The 22,399-nt window shown below is 43.9% G+C and overlaps 1 protein-coding gene and 1 pseudogene across 1 annotated transcript in view; one reads left to right on the plus strand and one right to left on the minus strand.

Moving 5' to 3' along the window:
- Positions 1-413: 413 nt before the first annotated feature.
- On the minus strand, positions 414-22,295 carry LOC120023047 (annotated as a pseudogene).
- The window catches only part of LOC120023048 (actin-histidine N-methyltransferase-like), a 35,673-nt gene continuing 35,337 nt past the window's right edge, over positions 22,064-22,399 (plus strand). Inside the window, exon 1 of the mRNA XM_038966994.1 lies at positions 22,064-22,159. The gene's annotated coding sequence lies outside the window, so the exon portion shown is untranslated. The remainder of the gene's footprint in view (positions 22,160-22,399) is intronic.

Here is a 22,399-nt window from a genome sequence, read left to right on the forward strand (position 1 = left end):
GAGGCATGGCTGTGCTGAGTTTGGCGAAGGAGGTGTAGGGTTGCATTATTCCGGTAACTTTCCAAGGTTTTCAAAAAATCCTGCTTGGAGGATTCCAAATTTCCTGGTTATTACCCTGCGATTCAAAGAATCTTTCAACCAGGATATCTATAAATCTGAGCATTTTGTCAAAAATTACAGAAATTGTGCAAACTTAGCAGATGACAGCTTCAAAGAGTTTATAAGGTCTGTCTCCTCAATTGGCCGTCTTAGTAACACTGGAGAGACATTTAAAATGTTAGTCATTTAGCAGATGCTCTTTTCCAGCGCTACTTACAGGGTTAAGTGCCTTGCTCAAGAGATACAGCAACAGATCTTTCACCTAGTCTGCTCAGGGATCCGAACCAGCAACCTTTGGTTACTGGCCCAATGCTCTAACTGTTGCCCAACTCCCCTGTAGTAGGAGACTTGTGTTGGTTTGGCACATCCAGTCTCACCCCCCCTTTAGGGGGCTCCGCTGGGCCTCCTACCCCAGTTGGGTCAGTCTCTCCTGGGAGAGGTGCGGAAGGGTGGGAGGCTGGAGGCTTGTGGTCTGCCGGGAAAAGGGAATTAGAGAACCCTTATAGAAAGACTTGTGTTCAACAACTCTGAATCAAACCACTTCACACCATGTTCTTACTTCAACACATGTGTACTTACAAACACACACACACACACACACACACACAACTTCCTAGACAGGCCATGAAAACAGAGCTGTTGGTGCTGCGAACGGTGCTCTTTCTAAGCAGAGTAGTTTGACAGCTGTAAGGCAGTTAGGCCGAGCGGTTAGGCAGGTCAGACATTAGAGGGTATCAAACAGGTCAGACAGTAGAGTATCAGGCAGGTCAGACAGTATCAGAGAGGCCATACAGTAGTGTGTCAGGCAGGTCAGACAGTAGAGTATCAGGCAGTAGAGTATCAGGCAGGTCAGCCAGTATCAGATAGGCCATACAGTAGTGTATCAGGCAGGTCAGACAGCATCAGATGGTACAGTCGTGGCCAAAAGTTGAGAATGACACAAATATCAATTTTCACAAAGTCTGCTGCCTCAGTTTGTATGATGGCAATTTGCATATACTACAGACTGTTATGAAGAGTGATCAGATGAATTGCAATGCAAATAAACTGAATCCCCCAAAAACATTTAAACTGCATTTCAGCCCTGCCACAAAAGGACCAGCTGACATCATGTCAGTGATTCTCTCGTTAACACAGGTTTGAGTGTTGACAAAGACAAGGCTGGAGATCACTCTGTCATGCTGATTGAGTTCGAATAACAAACTGGAAGCTTCAAAAGGAGGGTGGTGCTTGGAATCATTGTTCTTCCTCTGTCAACCATGGTTACCTGCAAGGAAACACGTGCCATCATCATTGCTTTGCAAAAAAAGGGCTTCACAGGCAAGGATATTGCTGCCAGTAAGATTGCACCTAAATCAACAATTTATCGGATCATCAAGAATTTCAAGGAGAGCGGTTCAATTGTTGTGAAGAAGGCTTCAGGGTGCCCAAGAAAGTCCAGCAAGCACCAGGACCGTCTCCTAAAGTTGATTCAGCTGCGGGATCGGGGCACCACCAGTACAGAGCTTGCTCACAAATGGCAGCAGGCAGGTGTGAGTGCATCTGCACACACAGTGAGGCGAAGACTTTTGGAGGATGGCCTGATGTCAAGAAGTGCAGCAAAGAAGCCACTTCTCTCCAGGAAAAACATCAGGGACAGACATATGTTCTGCAAAAGGTACAGGGATTGGACTGCTGAGAACTGGGGGAAAGTCATTTTCTCTGATGAATCAACTTTACGATTGTTTGGGGCATCCGGAAAAAAGCTTGTCCAGAGAAGAGAAGGTGAGTGCTACCATCAGTCCTGTGTCATGCCAACAGTAAAGCATCCTGAGACCATTCATGTGTGGGGTTGCTTTTCAGCCAAGGGAGTGGGCTCACTCACAATTTTGCCTAAGAACACAGCCATGAATAAAGAATGCTACCAACACATCCTCAGAGAGCAACTTCTCCCAACCATCCAGGAACAGTTTGGTGACGAACAATGCCTTTTCCAGCATGATGGAGCACCTTGCCATAAGGCAAAAATGATAACTAAGTGGCTCGGGGAACAAAACATCGATATTTTGGGTCCATGGCCAGGAAACTCCCCAGACCTTAATCCCATTGAGAACTTGTGGTCAATCCTCAAGAGGCGGGTGGACAAACAAAAACCCACAAATTCTGACAAACTCCAAGCATTGATTAGGCAAGAATGGGCTGCCATCAGTCAGGATGTGGCCCAGAAGTTAATTGAAAGCATGCCAGGGCGGATTGCAGAGGTCTTGAAAAAGAAGGGTCAACACTGCAAATATTGACTCTGCATTAACTTCATGTAATTGTCAATAAAAGCCTTTGACACTTATGAAATGCTTGTAATTATAAGTCAGTATTCCATAGTAACATCTGACAAAAATATCTAAAGACACTGAAGCAGCAAACTTTGTGGAAATGAATATTTGTGTCATTCTCAAAACTTTTGGCCATGACTGTAGAGAATCAGTCAGGTCAGAGAGTATAGTATCAAACAGTAGAGTATCGGCAGGTCAGACAGCAGAATATCAGGTAGGTCAGGCAGGTCAGACAGTAGAGTATCAGGCAGGTCAGAGAGTAGTGTATCAGGCAAGTCAGACAGGTCAGACAGTAGAGTATCAGACAGGCCAGACCGTAGAGTATCAGACAGGCCAGACCGTAGAGTATTAGACAGGCCAGACCGTAGAGTAGCAGACAGGCCAGACAGCAGAGTATCAGGAAGGTCAGACAGTGTTCTGGATCCTGTCCACCATGGGGTTATGATGCAAGAAGATCCCTCAGCCCTTAAACGCATATACCTCTCATGCCTCTCTCTAACGACTGTGGTGTGTGTGATGATTAATATCCATCTATAAACCACATGTTAATCTACAGGCTTGCAATAACCAGCCAAGAGAGCTGTGTGTGTGTGGTGTGGCATGCGTGCGGCCTAGCAGTTAAGAGCGTTGGGCCAGTAACCAAAAGGTTGCTGGTTTGAATCCCAGAGCCGACTAGGTGAAAAATCTGTCGATGTGACCTTGAGCAAGGCACTTAACCCTAATTTCTCTGGATAAGAGCGTCTGCTAAATGACTAAAATGTCAAATGTATATGTGTCTATATCCCCTGCCTATCTAAAAGCTTGTGATTTGAACCGGTAGACTACAGAGAATCCCCTACACTAAGTCTGATATCTAATAAGTGCTCGTCATATTTCTGCATGGCCTGGCCTGGACACCTCTCCCTCTCAGCCAATCAGAGGACACCTATCGTTCTCTCAGCCAGTCAGAGGAGACTAGTTAATACCAGCAGCTAAACACTTCTTCCTCCTCAGCTCAGCTAGCTCCTCCAGGGACCAGTTGCTTCATTGTCCTAAATGACATCCTATTCCCTAAATAGTGCACTAATTTTGACCTGAGCCCTAGGGTAGTGCATCATACAGGAAATATGGTGCCATTTGGGACGCATCCCAGGGGCTTCTCTACCACTTAGCAGGAATGCCATGTGTCAATAATTTATTCTGCAACATGAGACATTACAGTAGTGAGTGGACAGATATATGCAGCATTAACACCATTCCAACACTGCACAAGTGCTCATTTCAATAAGGGAATAGGTAAAACAATAAGGCTAATGGACAGGGGACTGTCTATATAAAACTTCACAAGATAGTATGCATTTCCTTGAGCTTTCATTTCTATTTTGATCTACCGTTGATGTTTCCTCTGGAAACCAACAGGTGCACCAGTTGTTGCACTGGTGTTAAGAGTTAGTGAGTCTGGTGGTCCTCTGAGTGGGCTCACCAGAGAGGGGTGTGCTGTGGGTAGAGGGGGCATCGGAGGCTCCAGCCTGGGGATCTTAGAGCCCACTGGCTCTGGAAGAGAGAAAGAGAGAGAACAATATGTCACACTAACATACCTACTGTTATGAATCATATGAATCCTTGGCAGCCATACGTGTCCATGGAATCATCTAGAGTCTGTGCCAGAGAAAAGGTTAATGTGCTCACCAGGTGCCTCACTTTCTTCTGTAGGAGACCATATCTAAACCACAACAAGGGAAATGGGTGTCAAAACAACTCAATTGAGTTCATCTGATCATAAAAAGAGCATGATGCCTGCCCTCACAAGAACCTTTTAACTCAAGTGTCAAACTCACGTGGGCTCGTTTGAGCTGGCGAGGAGGGCTGGCCTGGGGCGAGACCTTCTTGCTGAGTGGTGGCAGGACGGGGGGGTGGGGAGCTGGGTGAGAGTCTGCAGCTGCTGGGGAGTGGGGGGGGGGGGGGGGGGGGTCTTCTCGCTGGAGGTCTGGGGCATCTGCTGCTTGCCCTGGGAGTACAGGTCTAGGATCTGGTGGCAGATGTCTATGGAGCAGAGGAGGTCATTAATGAGGAGTGGATTTCATAACTATGGATCTAAGTGATGGTACTACATGGGTAATGATACTAACATAGTAATAAACAAACAGTCCACAAACGGAAGTTAAGAGGGGTAAAAGTAGCCTCGGAGCCACCCTGATCTCGTTAACTTATTATTATTGTTTATTTTTTGTACCTTTATTTAACATGGGAAGTCAGTTAAGAACAAATTCTTATTTACAATGACGGCCTACCAAAAGGCCTCCTGCGGGGACTGGGAATAAAAATACAAATATAGGACAAAACACATCACGACAAGAGAGACAACACTACATAAACAGAGACCTAAGACAACAACATAGCATGGCAGCAACATGACAACACAGCATGGTAGCAACACAACATGGCAGCAGCACAACATGGTAGCAGCACAGAGCATGGTACAAACATTATTGGGCACAGACAACAGCACAAAAGGCAAGAAGGTAGAGACAACAATACATCACGCGAAGCAGCCACAACTGTCAGTAAGAGTGTCCATGATTGGGTCTTTGAATGAAGAGATGGATATAAAACATGAATGATACGTGAATTGTTCACAAACTGTGCAGCGAACCATTCATGTATCATTCATGAACCATTCATGAAAGCTTGTGAGATCTGGATGAAACAGGCTTGCAATTATATATGCTTTTGTTTTTAACATTTAAAACATCCTGCACAAATGCCATAAACCCACACAACTGTTTCATAGAGAAAGACCAGCCAGTCCCACCTTCCAGCAGCTCCACTGGGACATCCTGGACAAACTGCTCCAACCAGCGCCGTGAAAACTGCTTGGACGTCAACCCCTGGATGTCAAACTAACACAGCCGCCCGGCCAGGTACATGACTGCTACAGCTATGATCTTTGGCTCCCACTGTAGGGACAGCATGGTGCACAAGCTGAGGGGAGAGGAGCGAGAGGTGTGTCCATCACTCACAGGGCACATATTCATAAAGCATCATTCATAAAGCATCTCAGAGTAGGTGTGCCGATTTAGGATCAGTTTTGCCTATTAAATCATAATGATTAAGAAGGGGGACCTGATCTTAGATCAGCACTTCTTCTCCGAGACGCTTTGTGACTATCTGACCTGATTGCATCATCGTAGGCACATGGGTATCGATGTACTTTCATGGTTCTGCTAAGTTATGCATCCATGTACAGTCAACGGCTCACCTGTCTTTCACAAAGGTCCAGGCCATCTGAACTAGTTTCTGGACTTTGTTCTTATCACCTGAAACAGATCAGAAATACTTCAGATCTGTGAACAGAAAGAGGTGAATGATTTTAGGGGTAGTTTTAATAGACTAAATCAGATTATTGTTTTAGATAAACTGTAGTGCCCAATTCCCACTATAGGGCCGACTTGTTACACTGTGCTGACTGGGTTCATATTTTCGCTTCACATTGTCATTTTCCAGCACAGTTCCAGCAACTACAGTACCAGTAACTATGGTGAACAGCTCAGCCCTAGTGCCAAATCGGGTAACTTTCTAGAAATCCCAGTTGGAGGAGTCACGGATTTCCTCCAACCAGGATTTCTTGAAAACCTGAGAAAATGTAGGAAAGTTAGTGGAATTTTGCAACCCTAATCAAGCATATGTATCTGCGCACCTTTGAGCTGCTTGGCGTAGCGGAGCAGGAACTGTTAGGGGTGCTCTACCTGCAGGTCAAACTTAATGATCTGCAGCAGGATCCTCTCCAACACCATCACCTCCTCCTGTACAGGGACAGAGTCATGGAAAATATTGTGACCAGGAAGTATTTTGGATTCAGACTAAGGGTGTGAATGTTTAAACGTTAGAACGAAGTTGGTATCCTTAACGTCATCGAAAAATCCCTAACTGTTTTTTAGTTTTCCCCCCACATAATTAAAATCACAAAACATTATTTTCGTTGTTATAGCAGACATGCTATAAAGGGCCTGGGAAAGTCAAATAAAACCAGAGCGGAAGAGGTGAGCTTTAAGCTACTTGGTGAATTTGCAAGGCAAGACATTGCGAGATGCAGATTACCAAAACATATGAACCCACTTTCACCTGCGTCTCCCGCCTGCTCGGTCTCTTTCCTAATAATGCAAGTGTGTCTTCGGTCTGTTGCGTGTAGAATATCCTAGTCTTGTCATGGCACCGATGTCCTCAGGTCAGTCTTGCGAGCATGGGGTAGCCTACTCTTAATTTTTGCCTCATATGAGATGACAGTATGCTACCGGTAGCCTGTATCAATTACCCTTTTCCAACATAATGGAATGTCATGCCAAACAGGGTGTCCCCCTGCGTCACAATGGGATTTGTGAGAAAGGATGAAAGTGAGAGAGGGAGAGAGAGGTGGGAAGAGAGTGGAAGACAGAGAGAGAGATGGAGAGAAACAGAGAAAGAGAGCAGTGCAAATATACTTAGACTAGAGTATTTCAACCACTCTTCTGTTCCAACTTGCTAGGCAATCATATCTACCTATGGGGGAAGGGTGGCCAGCCACACAGGAGGGTGATGTTTACTAAGAAGGAAAAGGAGGCCGTGCGGACCGAGATGCATGCTGGCCATTTTGGAGTGAAGCGCATGATTGCCAAAATCAACCTACTCTTCTTCTGACGGGGAATTGTCAAGGAGGTGGACAGCTGGGCAAGTGAAATAACCTTTTGTTAATGAATCACATTCTATTATATCTGAAATTACTATGATTTCAATGAATGTCATATCAGAGAGCACACAATGTTTCAATTTGTAATTTTTTCCTTAAAGGTCAGTACCTGTCTAGCCTGCCAGAAGATTGAGAGGGTGAAGACTGTGGTGCCGGAGTTGAAGCCCATCAAAGTTGTTTCACCATGGCACATGATCGGTAAGTGTCCCAATAAACATTTAGCCCTGATAAGTTGTTCTGTAATGGTTTCTTTATTTGACCACAGCAGAGTTCAGTATTATAGAATGTGTGTGTGTGTGTCAGTATCCTTACAAATATGAACATCTGCATACTGTATGACAAAGATACAGGTAATAAAGTCATCTTCTCTCTAACACTTTAAATGTTAGGGGTGGACCTCATCTAACCCTGCACGAAATCCAAGAATGGCAACAGCTGGTGTCTGACGGTGACCGATGGGTGAAGGCAATACCCATTAAGGTCAGTACAGGAAGAGTACGTGCTGAACTCTAAATTCACTTCTGTAACCCATTAAAAAGGGTGTTTGGAACCAAAAATGTATTTTTGTTTTGTATGACACCCCTCAAGGAGAAGACTGGCGAGGCCACCTCCAAAGCGATGATGGACATCTTCAACACCCACGGTTTTTGTTTTTCCATGGTACATAATCAGACATATTTCAATATCTTACATTGTCAATAGATATCACCTTCCCACCCACTCCTCCAGGTTTGGTGAATGGACCACAAGTCCCTTGATTGGTACCAGGAAGGGTGGGAGAACAACCTGAAGGTAATTCACTTTGCACACAACAGCAGGCCTCCGAGTACAGACGGGAGCCGCAGCTGTTGACTGAGGTAAACAATGCAATTGCATACACAATTATTACATATACTGAGTCTTTCAAATGTGTGATTGACTTAGCGCTGTTGTTGGTCTATTGCTATTTTTGTATAACGTCTGTGCTCTGAGTCAGAAGGGGACCAACTTGAGGTAGACTATACCTTGCAAAAGTGTTGAAATGTACATATCTCCCACTTATAACACTGCACTAATCCATCACATTCTCACTGTAGAGTGTAACCTGTGTGTTTGCTTGTTTACGTCTCTGTCTCTGTTCCCTTTAACTCTGCTCCTCTTCTCCAGGACCTAGGGGTTCTGCCCAACACCCAGACGTGGATCCACCTGATGTCCTCCACTACCTGTTCTCCAGGACCTAGAAGTTCTGCCCAACACCCAGACGTGGATCCACCTAATGTCCTCCATTACCAACCACCCTCCAACTTTTCATTACATCATCTACAGCTACAGTTATTGTCATGTCTGCTCAAAAAGTTTTGTTGCTCCATCATACTAGGCACATAATATGTGAGATACACAGATTAACTAAAAACACGAGCACTGCAAACACGCAGAACAAAGTCAGCAGCAATGCCTGGACTTTGCAGTCTCCCTTCTGAGACTGGCTGCCTGTTGAGAACAAGTGACAGGCAGAACCTCCCACCCACACAGCAACCACCTCTTCAAAATGCCACACACCAGAATTCAGTATTTTAGTCTATGATTGCCATGTGAGTGTACAAAAAAATCTGTGAAAATAATGACAATGGCACCTAAAAATATCAACGTTTATGTATTAAAATCTTAAATATTGCCAGGTTGGTTTTCACAGCTGTTTCACAAGGTGTTCATTATTGTAAGTTATCCTTTGATGTTATTTATTTGTTGCACATGATTCATTGTTGTATCCTGGGACCTACAATAGATACATATATATTCAACCACAAGGGTGTACTAATGAGCTATGCAATATAGAAAATTAATCCTAATAGAGGACTACTGAAATCATATTATTTCAGTGTAGATAAGGGAAGGGCAGGTTAAAATAAAAACATGACTGCCAGACAAGCCAGTGTATGAATCAAATGGATTTGCATAAGAATGGAGTGGAAATCAGCTGACTGTGATCTGTAAAATAACTAATGTGTCAAGCAGATTAGACGTTCTCTTTGCCATTTCCGTAGCAACGTTTAAGACATGGATTTCATGTTGTCATGTTAACAAGGTACCCAAAAGTAGTTAAGTAATGTTTAAATTTTATTAGCTAAACCAAACTTGTTCAAACAACGAAATTGTTGCAGAAATCAGGCTTGCTTGCATAGATGATGAAAATAAATGTAATTTAGGCTGTAATGATCTCCAAAATTCTAATCATTAGGTCATCACACCGTTGTTAAGGCAACGAACATTAATAGTTTATCGTATCCCATTGTGACGCAGAGGGGGACACTTTTTGGCCACGGGACAATATTTGGCATGACCGGTCCCTTGAAAGTGCCTCGGCTACGGCATGTTTGTTTGTCTGTTAGGCTACACTACGTTTTTTAAACACGACATGAAACCCTCGCTGGTGATATGAACGGCCGTTTCTGTAGCGGGATTAAAATCCATCACTTGGCAACCAGAACTGTCAATCAAATAATCTCGAGCTGCTGCATGCAGCCTGTTTTCTGCGCGCAGACCACTCTCTCCTAAAAAAGTAGTTTAAAGTTGGTTAAATAGCATGACTTTACAAGACATTTAGAAGAAATAAAACACTTTTAGCTACCCTACCTTAAAAAAACAACACAGCAGCACATCAATCAGCAATGTTTATTGTTGTCAGGGAAACAATAAATAACATTTTACGCCAGAGCAGAATTCTACTGTCTGAAAATGGTACAGACCTGATGTGGCACTTTTTTGTTGTTGTCTGAAAAGTTGTCAATTGTCGCTATGGACATGTTACTGTAGCTGTGTTCTATGTCTGTAAAGGGTCATGGTAGATAGAGCTTCATTGTCTGGCTCTGGCGGTCATACATAATAGAACCATTATTCTACATTGTAAACTGACATGGAATTTTATGATTTTTCTTTATTGTTTTCAAGGAAAAACTATTTAAAAAATGGCAGTTTAAACGTGAAGCAAAATTGTTAATTTGTCACATCCCTAATTCAGACCCTGTCCTTCGCAGGGATGGAAATATAATTTACTACCCAGTCAGTGGTCACAACTTTATACTAGCACAGCGCTTCCCAAACCCAGTCCTGGGGACCCCAAGGGGGGCACGTTTTGGTTGTGGCGTTAGCACTACACAGCTGATTAAAATAATCAAAGCATGATGATGAATTGGACATTTTAATTAGCTGTGTAGTGCTGGTGAGGGGGTGAACACGTTTAATGCAATGGACACATCCATTCGATGGACGAGGTACCCTCAATATCAAAGTACCAACTATTACTGAATATATAACATCTTGTAATCCAGACAATTGCAAAAGGTTAAGTTAGTTTACACACTTGGGGAGGCTCTCACCTTTGGGTCATCTCCAAACTGAGCGAACTGTATATCATTCAACAGGCTGCGAGCCGTCTTGATGTCTTTACATTTCTTGGGGGTCTCTTCCACTTTACCTGCCAGGAATAGACCGCAACCCCCAGTCACCTGTAGAGACGTAGCTTTCGTTAGCTGGGTATAGATAGTCGAACAAAAAAGATTCAACCTGTGACAACGATTTCCATTGTAAAGGGCTCATCGGAACCATCTTTAACATAGCCAAGTCTGGTCAAAAGCATGAGTTGTACACTGTGCATACTTACATATCTGGGGAACTGCTTGAAACATGTAGAAGCGATAGAAGTAGATGATCCCTGTAGCCAATGTGTCATCGTGTCTGGTCACAGGGTTAAGGAACTGAAGTTACTGTAACAGCAATGTGGATAATGAAATACAATTGATAAACAATAAATACATTATTCCGACAACCATGACGCTGGACTAGTTTACTCTCCTGCCTGCCAAAAACAAATCATGTCGCCTGAATCGTTCTTCTTCTGCTTGCTTTATATGGCGGTTGGCAACCCAACTTTAAGTTGCATTACCGCCACCAACTGAACTGGAGTGTGGACCAGAGACAGGGAAGGTGTAAATCCTACTCAAAATTCTAGTCTCCTTAAGAAAACGAAATACATAATTAAATACTACATCCCCTGAAGATTTCCCCAGCAGTTCACTTAATCTTGGGTCTTCAACTCCATTACTCCTTAAATCTAATAACAATAACCCCCTTTCCCTCCCATATTGCTGGCACTGAAATATAACATGTTCCACTGTCTCCATCTCCTCCTGACAATGATCACACCTCCCAGTATGATGTTTTCCTACCAATTTCAATGTACTATTGAGCCTGGTGTGTCTCAGCCTTGTCATTACTTTCCTCCCTTCTCTCTCGACCTGATGACCTCCCTGCCCCCAACTTTTCCTGAATCTTCTACAGGTGTCTTCCCTTTCTCTTCCCTTTCCCACAACTCTTGCCTTTTGTTTTTAACCACTGTTTTTATCAACCCCTTGGCTTCTGCTTTACTGATTGACAGTTCCATCTCAACATTAGATGTTTGAGAGCCTGCTTGGTGATAACATCCACCTCCTCATTCCCCTCTACTCCCACATGAGCTGGTAAACAGAGGAACATCACAAATACCCATCTGTCTCACCCTATACAAGCACTGCAAAACCTCATACAATACATCCTGTCTGCTCCAAGACACAAATGAATTTAAGCTCAACAGTGCTGCACAGGACTCAGAGCAGATGACTTCCCTGTCTGGCTTCACCTCCTCCACCTAGTCTGCAGCCAAGAGTATGGCCAGCAACTCCATTGTGTCACTGCCACCTTAAACTCAAGAACACAAAAAGCTGCGCCTGTCCTCCCTGCTTTAGGGTCCTAAGATCAATTTGTGAATATAATCAAGAAAGCATAGTACTGTGTTCTTAAATGTTCACTTACAACTGAATCTACTCCTTCCTCAACAGCTCTTACCCTCTCAAGCAACCCTAGATCTATCACTGGCTGAAGGAGAAACCAAGGTGGGATAGCAGGAAGAACCACAGAGGGGCTAAACTCCCTCCCAAACAGCCCCATCTCTCTAACCATGCCATTGCCTATCCACCCAAAACATGTATTCAGATTTTGTTCATGTTCCCAGCACTCTAGGAGTACATTTTTTGTAGGATGTGTAACCGTATGTCCTTGTAGATTTACCCAATATGTTAGTTGTTGTCTTCTTAACAAAGAGGGGGTCAAAATCAAAAGTAACAGTCAGTATCTGGTGTGGCCACCAGCTGCATTAAGTACTGCAGTGCATCTCCTCCTCATGAACTGCACCAGATTTGCCAGTTCTTGCTGTGAGATGTTACCCCACTCTTCCAAGGCACCTGCAAGTTCCCGGATATTTCTGGGGGGAATGGCCCTAGCCTTCACCCTCCGATCCAACAGGTCCCAGACGTGCTCAATGGGATTGCGATCCGGGCTCTTCGCTGGCCAGGGCAGAACACTGACATTCCTGTCTTGCAGGAAATCACGCACAGAATGAGCAGTATGGCTGGTGGCATTGTCATGCTGGAGGGTCATGTTAGGAGGAGCCTGCAGGAAGGGTACCACATGAGGGAGGACGACGTCTTCCCTGTAACACACAGCGTTGAGATTGCCTGCAATGACAAGCTCAGTCCGACGATGCTGTGACACACCGCCCCAGACCATGACGGACCCTCCACCTCCAAATTGATCCCGCTCCAGAGTACAGGCCTCGGTGTAACGCTCATTCGTTCGACGATAAACGCAAATCCGACCATCACCCCTGGTGAGACAAAACCGTGACTCGTCAGTGAAGAGCACTTTTTGCCAGTCCTGTCTGGTCCAGGGACGGTGGGTTTGTGCCCATAGGCGACGTTGTTGCCGGTGATGTCTGGTGAGGACCTGCCTTACAACAGGCCTACAAGCCCTCAGTCCAGCCTCTCTCAGCCTATTGCGGACAGTCTGAGCACTGATGGAGGGATTGTGCGTTCCTGGTGTAACTCGGGCAGTTGTTGTTGCCATCCTGTACCTGTCCTGCAGGTGTGAGGTTCGGATGTACCGATCCTGTGCAGGTGTTGTTACACGTGGTCTGCCACTGCGAGGACGATCAGCTGCCCGTCCTGTCTCCCTGTAGCGCTGTCTTAGGCGTCTCACAGTACAGACATTGAAATGTATTGTTCTGGCCACACCTGCAGTCCTCATGCCTCTTTGCAGCATGCCTAAGACACGTTCACGCAGATGAGCAGGGACCCTGGGCATCTTTCTTTTGGTGTTTTACGGAGTCAGTATAACGGCCTCTTTAGTGTCCTAAGTTTTCATAACTGTGACCTTAATTGCCTAACGTCTGTAAGCTGTTAGTGTCTTAACGACCGTTCCACAGGTGCATGTTCATTAATTGTTTATGGTTCATTGAACAAGCATGGGAAACCGTGTTTAAACCCTTTACAATGAAGATCTGTGAAGTTATTTGGATTTTTACGAATTATCTTTGAAACACAGTGTCCTGAAAAGGGGACATTTATTTTTTTGCTGAGTTTAGCTTTTTTAAAGATGTCTGAGCTGCTGACCCATATGCTACACTTCCATAATCCAGTGATGACCATGACAGTGCTATATATAGTATTTTCAACACCAATCCATCTGCCCCCCACTACATTCCTGACAGGCAATATTTTCTTTCCTTTGACAACTACTCAAAGGAATTCCAGTGTCAAACCAGATCCCCAGGAACCTAAACACTCCCACCCTCTCCAGACTCCTTCTATATAGTTTCAAGTATATTTCCTCCCCAACCTTCCAGAAATAAACACAGTCTGTGTTTTCTCAAATGACACATCCCTGGGGGTACCTTTATCTACTTCATAGCTTTTTGACATAGAGCCCCTCACCCTCACTTGTATTGATCGCCCAAAAATACAATCTTTTATCCTTCCTCCAACCCCCATGATATCCTTATTTGCCTGTGCCATCCGTATGACTGACTTAAGGCACAGTACAGGATCCATTGTTCCCCTGCCTTTCCTGACCCCACTTTCATCTGGTGACATTAGTCCTCTACTCTCTAGAAAGTATGTCAGCCTTTCTGTTATCATCCTTTCCATAAGTTTACATACATGAGATGTCAATGTTATCGGTCTATAGCTTGAAGGACTAGTAGGGTCTTTCCCCGGTTTCCGTAGCGGCACCACTACAGCCTGCTTCCAACTTCCAGGCAGTTTCCCTTCCTGCCACATGTTATTGTAAAGGTCCAATACTTTCCCCATTGCAGTGTCACTGAGATGAGCCATCATGATGTAACACATCTCATCCTTCCCAGGTGATGATACCCCAGCTTTAGCTAATGATCTCTTCATCTCAGCCATCGTAAAAAAAAAAGGGTAATTCAATGCATCCCCCACCATCTCTCTCTGTTCCAGGACCCCCGGATGTTCTCCTCTAACCCCATCTCCCACGCTGCCCCTCTTCTGTCAGATTATTTGAGCTGTGCACCTTCACAAATGCCTGGGCTAAAATCTCTGCTTTCCCTATATCTCTCACTGCAACAGTCTCCTGTCATCCTATCCTGCCACACTGATTCCAGACCTGCTCTCTTATTTGTACATAGAGGTTATGGGGAGGAACGATGTTGTAAGTAACTGACACAGGTCTTGGTAGTGGTGGTCAGCTAGTGAAGAGGTCCCAATGTCACGTACCGTCTTCCTGCTGAATTTGAATCGTGGGAAAACCCAGGTTATAGTTAACACTCCAAGTGAAAAAATACACAAGAGCCAGTCTTCAGAACAGGAGACTAAACGTCACAGCCACAGGCCCGCTCATGACTTTGAGCAAGAAATGGACTTTCAGGAGTTAAATGGACTTGACATAGGGAGAGGTTTTGGGAGGTTTTGGGAGGTGGGAGGTTTTGAAAACTAAGGTAGGATTTTTTTTTTTACCTTCACAGTAAAGAACAAGTTTGTAATCTGAATATGTGCTTCTTATTATCACATAGGCAGGAGGTCTCTATATTCTCATACATGTGTTCTACTGTAGCCTACATTGATTTATTTTATTTGAAGTTATAATATAATATTCCGATATTGTGATATTTGTTCTACTGCTACATTGATGTCTTGAAAATGATCAGAAATGCAGGTCTAGTAAGCCCCACAGCTGAGTATGTACGTATGCATATGGCCGGTGTTCTGCAGTGACGTCTAAGAATGTTGCTCTACATTGACGTCTACAACATTAGGCTATAAGAAATGCAGACGTGTGTAAGCCTCGCAGCTATACTCAAGTATGTGGGCATACTGCAGTGATGTCGAAAATGCTTTGAATTAAATCAGCACCTTGAGAGTGTTGTCTGTTTCACCACCATAGATCGTAGGCTACTTGGCTGTGTACTGCTATGTAGTGTTTGACACTTTTTTTTCCCTCAATGTGTTCCGGCACCTCAGAGCCCCCCGGATAATCCCCCTTCTCGCACTCACTATGTATTCTGGGACCTCCCGATTTACAAGTGAAGCACTGAGTACACATGATAGTGTACTGTAGGAATGAAGGTAGAAGATTCCTATTTGGAAAAGCGGAGTGGGGTCAGTGAACAGGAGCTGTCTCAGGTTGAGGTATAGAATTCAGATATAGAAACAGTGAGTGATGGAGTAGGAGGAGCCGCAAGGCATGTGCTACCCATGGGTACAGGGGGAGAAGGAGTAACGCAGTTCCCTGGTGATTACTACCCCCTCGTCCCCTCGTAGACTCCCTGGTGATTACTACCCCCTCGTAGATCCGGTGCAGATTCATTTCCAGTTACTGGGATAATCCTGGTTCCCCGGCCGTCTTTAAGACTCACAAGCCCTTTCTCAACCCGTAGTTCCTCGAACACTTGTCCATTTACAACAGTCCGTGACCCCCGCCAGAGCGTACTATGAGCATTAAAATCCCCACACCACATTACATGTCTCCTATCTTTACCTTCTACACTCCCAAGGGCCATCAATTCTAGTCTCTTACACGGGTTGTAAAAGTTCACCATTACCATATTCCCCCTCCCAACCACACGTCTACATACTTGTCGAGCTACGACCTACGATTAAGATTATCCTACCAACGGGACATTAAAAACTGTAACACCTTATGCTTCACCGAGACGAGGCTGAACGACAATACGGACAATATAGAGCTAGCGGGATTTTCCATGCGCCGGCAGAACAGAGACACTACCTCTGGTAAGACGAGGGGTGGGGGTGTGTGTCTATTTGTCAATAACAGCTGGTGCGCGATGTCTAATATTAAAGAAGTCTCGAGGTATTGCTCGCCTGAGGTAGAGTACCTTATGATAAGCTGTAGGCCACACTATCTACCAAGAGAGATCTCATCTATATTATTCGTAGCCGTCTATTTACCACCACAGAACGAAACTGGCACCTCGACCGCTCTCAACCAACTCAATAATGCCTGCAAAGAAGAAAATGGTCACCCAGAAGTGGCGCTCCTAGTGGCCAGGGACTTTAATGCAGGAAACTTAATTTGGTAAAACTGTTTTTTTACCAGCATGTCACATATGCAAAAAAATCCTAGACCATCTTTACTCCACACACAGATGTATACAAAGCTCTCCCCAGCCCTCCATTTGGCAAATCTGACCATAATTCTATCCTCCTGATTCCTGCTTACAAGCAAAAACTAAAGCAGGAAGTACCAGTGACTCGCTCAATACGGAAGTGGTCAGATGATACGGATGCTACGCTACAGGACAGTTTTGCTAGCACAGACTGGAATATGTTCCGGGATTCATCCAATAACATTGAGGAGTACATCACCTCAGTCATCGGCTTCATCAATAAGTGCATTGACGACGTCGTCCCCACAGTGACTGTACGTACATATCCCAACCAGATGCCATGGATTACAGGCAACATCTACACTGAGCTAAAGGCTACCGCTTTCAAGGAGCGGGAGACTAATCCGGACGCTGATAAGAAATCCCGCTATGCCCTGAGACGAACCATCAAACAAGCAAAGCGTCAACTTCCTGACGAGCCACCCCCAGGTGGTAAGAGTAGGTAACAACACATCTGCCACGCTGATCCTTAACACTGGGGCCCAGTGTGTACTTAGTCCCCTCGTGTATTCCCTGTTCACCCGCGACTGCGTAGCCAAACACGACTCCAACACCATCATTAAGTTTGCTAACGACACAACAGTGGTAGGCCTGATCACCAACAACGATGAGACGGCCTATAGGGAGGAGGTCAGAGAACTGGCAGTGTCGTGCCAGGACAACAACCTCTTCCTCAATGCAAGACAAAGGAGCTGATCGTGGACTACAGGAAAAGGCGGGCTGAACAGGCCCTCATTAACATTGACGAGGCTGTAGTGGAGCGGGTCGAGAGTTTCAAGTTCCTCGGTGTCCACATTACCAACGAACTATCATGGCACAAACATACCAAGACAGTCGGGGAGAGGGGACGACAAAATCTTTTCCCCCCTTTGGAGACTGAAAAGATTTGGCATGGGTTGTCGTGGAAAATTGCAAGATTATGTTATAATGCTTGTATTACATTATAATAGTTGTTACATTCGACAGAATAGAGTATTGTGTGTGTGTTCCACTGAGGATGGGTCTCTATGATAACACTGACAGAGGAGATTTACGATGTCTTTGGGGTGATAAAACCTAAAGAGCATCTCAGAGAACATGAGCTAATGGTTCTTAAATGGTAGTTTAAGTATAACTCTGACTGGTGTGTAGTTTGTAACTCTCCTCATCTGGTAAAGCAGAAATATGCCACCACAGGGTCCCCAGATCCTCAAAAGGTTCTACAGCTGCACCATCGAGAGCATCCTGACCGGTTGCATCATTGCCTGGTATGGCAACTGCTCGGCATCTGACCGTAAGGCGCTACAGAGGGCAGTGCGAACGGCCTAGTACATCACTGGGGCCAAGCTTCCTGCCACCCAGGACCTATATAATAGGTGGTGTCAGAGGAAAGCCCATAAAATTGTCAGAGTCACCCAAGAGTCACCCAGTCACCCAAGTTATAGACTGTTTTCTCTCCTACCACACGGCAAGCAGTACCGGAACACCAAGTCTAGGAACAAAAGGCTCCCCCAAACCACAAGACTGCTGAACAATTAATCAAATCGCCACCGGACAATTTACATTGATCCCCCCCCTCTTGTACACTGCTGCTCCTCGCTGTTTATTATCTATGCATAGTCACTTCACCCCCACCAACATGCACAAATTACCTCAACACCCACATGGTACCGGTGCCCCCTGTATATAGCCTCATTATTGTAATTCTTATTGTGTTACTTTTTAAATACATTTTACCCCGTTTTTTCTCCCCAATCTCATGGTATCCAATGAATTGTTAGTAATTACTATCTTGTCTCATCGCTACAACTCCTGTATGGGCTCGGGAGAGACGAAGGTCGAAAGCCATGCGTCCTCCGAAACACACCCCAACCAAGCCGCACTGCTTCTTAACACACGCCTCCAACCCGGAAGCCAGCCGCACCAATGTGTCGGAGGAAACACCGTGCACCTGGCTACCAGGTTAGCGCGCACTGCACCCGGCCCGCCACAGGAGTCGCTGGTGCGCGATGAGACAAGGATATCCCTACCGGCCAAACCCTCCCTAACCCGGATGACGCTAGGCCAATTGTGCGTCGCCCCACGGACCTCCCGGTCGCTGCCGGCTGCGACAGAGCCTGGGCGCGAACCCAGTCTCTGGTGGCACAGCTAGCGCTGCGATGCAGTGCCCTAGACCACTGCGCCACCCGGGAGGCCATTGTGTTACTTTTTATTATTACTTTTTATTTTAGTCTACTAGGTAAATATTTTCTTAACTCTTCTTGAACTGCGCTGTTGGTTAACCTCTACTTCATCACCATCCCTGATCCGGGAGCATCCTCATCAGTAAAAAAGCTGACTAGCATAGCCTAGCATAGCACCACAAGTAAATACTAGCATATAAATATCATGAAATCACAAGTCCAATACAGCAAATGAAAGATACACATCTTGTGAATCCAGCCATCATTTCCGATTTTTAAAATGTTTTACAGCGAAAACACAATATGTATTTCTATTAGCTAACCACAATAGCAAAAGACTCAACCGCATATTTTCACAATTTTTTTACCGCATAGGTAGCTATCACAAAACCGACCAAATAGAGATATAATTAGTCACTAACCAAGAAACAACTTCATCAGATGACAGTCTTATAACATGTTATACAATAAATCTATGTTTTGTTCGAAAATGTGCATATTTGAGGTATAAATCATAGTTTTACATTGCAGCTACAATCACAAATAGCACCGAAGCAGCAAGAATAATTACAGAGAGCAACGTGAAATACCTAAATACTCATCATAAAACATTTATGAAAAATACATGGTGTACAGCAAATGAAAGATAAACATCTTGTGAATCCAGCCAATATTTCAGATTTTTTAAGTGTTTTACAGCGAAAACACAATATAGCATTATATTAACTTACCACAATAGCCAAACACACAACCGCATTCATTCACCGCAAAGGTAGCGATCGCAAAAAAACAGCAAAAGATATAAAATTAATCACTAACCTTGACCAACTTCATCAGATGACAGTCCTATAACATCAGGTTATACAATACACTTATGTTTTGTTCGAAAATGTGCATATTTTGAGCTGCAAACCGTGGTTATACATTGTGAATATGTAGCATCGATTCACCAGAATCTCTGGAGAAATTTTGGACAGTCACCTAATCTAATCAAAGAACTCATCATAAACTTTACTAAAAAATACATGTTGGACAGCAAATGAAAGATACACTAGTTCTTAATGCAATCGCCGTGTTAGATTTTTAAAAATAACTTTACCATAACAAACAGCTTACGTTATAGCGAGACAGCGCCCGCAAAAAGGAAGGAAAATACGACTAAACATTTTCCACAGAAATACGAAATAACATCATAAATGGTTCTTACTTTTGCTGAGCTTCCATCAGAATCTTGTACAAGGAGTCCTTGGTCCAGAATAAATCGTTGTTTGGTTTTAGAATGTCCTCTTCTCCTGTCGAATTAGCAACCTTAGCTAGCCAAGTGGCGCGAAGATGTCCATCTTCACCTAACGCAGAGAACGGAAAACTCCAAAACTCCCGATAAACGTTGAATAATCTGATAAAACTATATTGAAAAAACAAACTTTACGATGATATTATCACATGTATCAAATAAAATCAAAGCCGGAGATATTAGCCGTCTATACCGAACGCTTTTCAGAAGCCAATGCTGATGTCCTTCCCGCGCTTTGGTAGACAAAGGAAATAGTGGTCACGTCATTCCAAGAGCTCTTGTTCGACCTCAGATCAAGCTAGACACCCCATTCCACCTCCCACTGCCTGTTGACATCTAGTGGAAGGCGTATGAAGTGCATGTATATCCATAGATTTCAAGCAAATGAATAGGAAGGCCCTGGAACAGAGCCTCGATTTCAGATTTTTCACTTCCTGTCAGGAAGTTTGCTGCAAAATGAGTTCTGTTTTACTCACAGATATAATTCAAACGGTTTTAGAAACTTGAGAGTGTTTTCTATCCAATAGTAATAATAATATGCATATTGTACGATCTAGAATAGAGTATGAGGCAGTTTAATTTGGGCACGATTTTTTACAAAGTGAAAACAGCGCCCCCATATTGACAAGAAGTTTTAAGGGCTTGTAAGTAAGCATTTCCCGGTAAAGTCTACACTTGTTGCATTCGGCGCATGTGACAAATAAAGTTTGATTTGATACTCCTGTTCAATTATGAAAATTAACCAATACATGAATCCTGGCTGGACTGATTCTCAATCTTACTTAGGTCATCCTGTACATTTTCCTATGTCAGTCCTGTGATCCCAATATACCTCACTGCCTGCTCCACTATGATCTGTATCTTCATAGTCTTAGATTGTAATGTTTCTGAGCAATTGTTTGCTGCTGTCACAAATGTAACAGCCTTCTTCATGTCTACTACCAGTCTTGTGTTCTCCCCCATTCTGCTCCCTACATCACGCCCAACCTGCACTGGAATTCCGGCTCTTCTAGGTGCCCCGCTTGTTTCTGCGTGAACTACTGTACTACTACGGCGTCTGCATACAATATTTTACACTCACTCCTCCTGCTGCCCTTCCACCTGTCTTTTCATCACTGCACAAGCCCCATAGTTACAGCTCTTTAACTGTACCACGTCTCCACATTTCCCATATCCATATCCTCCCCCACATGTCTCACATCTCCTTTTGCCTTTACACAACGCTGCCACATGCCCTTTGACAGATTACAGCAACGCAACAGTTTCGGAACAAACTCTGACATAGTAACTCATATATCCAATCCTATTTTTTTCTGTCTACAATTTCTTCAAAGTTTAGTAGCACTGACAGGCTATCTACCTTTTTCCCATCTGGTGTTAGCTGGAGGTTCTTTGCCTCAATAAGAGAGCCTCCCTTCAAGTGGTCCTTTATTTCAATTCAATTTAAGGGCTTTATTGGAATGGAAAACATATGTTTACATTGCCAAAGCAAATGAAATAGATAAACAAAAGTGAAATAAACTACACAAAACTAACAGTAAACATTACTCACAAAAGTTCCAAAAGAATAAATACATTTCAAATGTCATATTATGTATATATACCGTGTTGTAATGATGTGCAAATAGTTAAAGTACAAAAGGGAAAATAAATAAACATAAATATGGGTTGTATTTTCAATGGTGTTTGTTCTTCATTGGTTGCCCTTTTCTTGTGGCAACAGGTCACAAATCTGCTGTGATTGCACACTGTGGTACTTCACCTAATAGATATGGGAGTTTATCAAAATTGAATTTGTTTTTGAATTATTTGTGGGTTCTTCTTGACCAATCCGTACGAAGAACCGGTCAAAAATGTGCCAATAGCAGAGAAATGAAGAAGAGCACACTTTCCAACAACCAATACAAATCAAGAACGGTAACATTGTTTACGTGGGTGTAGAACGTTTGTGATCCAATCAAATCGTTAGAAAAAATATGTTACATTCGTGGCTCGCCCAAATCAACATCCAAGTTAGGTTTTGCTCCCCTACCTTGTGCAAGAGGCTTGAATTCCAGTTTGACAGGAGAGGAACTAGCTACTGTACTCAATTACAAGGTAACTTAGTTTATAAAGCAAGTTATTAGCAATTATGTGCATGCAATTACTGTTTGATATTACTAATCATTCTGCTTGCCATTTAGCTAAGGCTTTACCTGTCATTCCTGCATTGCGGCGCGAACGTCGCTTTCATATTTGCGAGCCAAGCTAGCTGGTTAGCTAACTAGCAAGTGTGTGTTATAATTTTGCCTTTCAAAAACACTATTGTTGCTGGTTGTTTCCCAATTCTATATACTA

This window comes from Salvelinus namaycush, chromosome 28 (assembly GCF_016432855.1).
Source record: "Salvelinus namaycush isolate Seneca chromosome 28, SaNama_1.0, whole genome shotgun sequence".
Lineage (NCBI taxonomy): Eukaryota > Metazoa > Chordata > Actinopteri > Salmoniformes > Salmonidae > Salvelinus > Salvelinus namaycush.